General features: G+C 58.1%; 1 protein-coding gene across 1 annotated transcript in view; it reads right to left on the bottom strand.

Annotated features, from left to right (window-relative positions):
- LOC104493396 (MORC family CW-type zinc finger protein 2-like) overlaps positions 1-2,445 on the bottom strand; it is a gene marked incomplete at both ends in the record, with an annotated part of 8,458 nt that overhangs the window by 5,094 nt on the left and 919 nt on the right. The window lies entirely within an intron of this gene.

Genomic DNA, 2,445 nt, shown 5'->3' with positions numbered 1-2,445 from the left:
CCTGCTGACTCCAGCACAGCCCACAGCATCAGGAGGGGTGACGGCTTTACACCACAGAGATGGGGAAAGGCTCCCCTGATCCAGGACAATGCGCCACCACAGAAACTGAGGTGTAGGTGGCCAGATCAGAAGGGTGGGGAACAGCTCAGTGCCAGCAGTGGACATGATGCAGGCAGACAACGCCAAGGCAGCCAAAAACACCATGTGGTCACGGTCTTCAGATGCTTCCCAAGTCCTTGGTCCTCCCTCGGATAGTGCAAACACCAGGAATGGAACAGCTGAGGCTCATGGTCAGACACGGAGGTGAAGGTCTCCAAACCCCTGGCACAAGGGCACAGCAAGGATCACCAGGCAGCAGCGCACTCCGAAGGGAAGGTCAGGAGCGCAGCGACTGCGAGGAAGCGCCACTTTCTGCTGGCACCAGCCTGGCCAGGGGCTAGTGCAGCTTCTGCAGAAAACCTCCTGCCAAAGGACAAACGGCACTTGCTGTTTGAAAGTGCACGTGAGCCTCCTCCAAACACGTTCTGGAACTACTTCTCCCCCCAGAGAAAGACCCCTGAGACCCCTCTGGAAAAAGCTGAAGTGACCAGAGGTTGGCTCACCTGCACAAAGCACCTCGCCTGCCCTTTCCCATCTCCCTGCGAGGGGATGTGGGACGAGACTACACGTGCACACACTGCGGAGCTGCTCAAACTTGCTCCAACCAACATCACAACATGTTCTCACACGAAATCCAGCCAAACCCCTCCAAATCTTCAAGGTATTGCAAATACAAAATTTAAATTCTTCCACTAGTAAATCAAGTTCCTGTTGGTTACATGACAAAAAAGCTCGTCTGCACGTAACCAAAGGGCACAAAGACCCCGACAGGTGGGGGGAGCTGCCTAACACCCTTCCCTGGCTACTCCCTGGCCCTCCCAGGAGCTACCAGCCCATCCGAGGCCCATTGCCACAAGCCCAGAGGCCCAAAGGCAGCTCAGAGGATGCACAGTAGGTCCTCAGTGGAACAGATACCCCGTCTGGGCTCCCGGCAGGACTGTCCCAGGGCAGCCTCAGCCCCAGCGTCCAGTCGGTGTGAGCAGCTCTCCAAAGCACCTTTTGGACCGATGGGAAGAACCAAGAGCGGGTAAAGGATGATTTGGGGAGGAAGAAACATGGGAAAATGGAGAAATAGAGACTAAAAAAGGACAGGCTGTACATCAAGAGCTGGCTGGTCAGTTCACTTGTCTTTGTCAAAGCTCCACTTCTATTTTCCAGGAGAAGGGGCTCTGATCTGCACGGACACGTGGGTATGAGGGTCTGGGTGCCAGCAGAGTGGGACCACCAGCCACAGGGGCCCGTGTGTTGGAGGGCCAGCAGCTGCACGACCGCAGGCGAGAACACAAACGTGTGATTCCCAGCAAATGCCAGCGAGAGGTGGCCTGGGAGCCAGGGGAGGGGGTGTCGGAGGGCGAGCCCGCGGGACCGGACTGGAGGGACCGGGGAGTCCTGTCTGACTGCTGGAGACAGGGACAGGGGTGTCAGCAGAGCTGGGGGTGCCTCTAGGCAGGAGGCGCCTGGGAAGAGTGAGGAACCAGCTCCACTATGGGATGGAGAATGTGCCCAAGGTGAGACACTGGGAGGTCTCTAGCGTGTGTGTGTGACCTGTGTTGCCACGAGGAGGCCTGTGCCCCTCAGCCCGGGGCTGCAGGCCTCAGGGCTCATCCGTCCCGGTGCAAGTAACCAGAGGAACAGGATCCAGGGGCCAGACACGGCCACGAGTACTTCCTCTCAAGGTCCTTCATCCCGATCAGTCGAGAGAGAAAAGGATGAAGCTGTTGATGTGGTTTGGGTGAGCGCCGCGTGTGTCCGCTGTTGATCTGCGTGGCCGGACAGACACACGCGTGTGGTCTCTGTGTGTGTGTGTGTTTGTGTGTCTGCCAGCCTCGCCACTGCCTCCACCCGGGGGCTGCAGGTGCAGCAGCCTCCTCCCAGGCTGGCAGGTCCGGCCCTGCCCCAGCAGGGGCAGAACCAGCTCCTAGCAGCAGCTCTCCCTCTCCACAGAGGAGCTCAGCCCACAGCATTTTGTCGTGCAAATTAAGGACTAGGACCTACCTAAATTTTATAACGGCGAAACACGCCGCTGGGAATGCACGGAGTGCTGCTCCCTCACGTGTGCGAAACACCACTCCTGGAAAAACGCCGCTCCTGCAGCTCAGGGTGTTGCTGCAGTTTGGTGTCTAACGGTTTGGAGCTACAGGAGCCACAAAGATGATTGCAAAGACCATGTGGAACACGCGGCTCCCAGCCTGCGCTGAGGACTGTCCTTCGACTGCTGTCCATGCCACCAACACCAAAACGAACACACGCGAACCGCGGCTGCAATCCTATTTCTAGTGGCAGCGACCAGAAAGGAACTTGATTTCACCAAACCACCCCCTCAGGGTGGGGGGGCCTCTGGCGGGT

The sequence above is a fragment of the Buceros rhinoceros genome, unplaced genomic scaffold (assembly GCF_000710305.1).
Source record: "Buceros rhinoceros silvestris isolate BGI_N320 unplaced genomic scaffold, ASM71030v1 scaffold29215, whole genome shotgun sequence".
NCBI classification, from domain to species: Eukaryota; Metazoa; Chordata; class Aves; order Bucerotiformes; family Bucerotidae; genus Buceros; species Buceros rhinoceros.
This window is presented reverse-complemented; position numbering and strand designations above follow the sequence as displayed.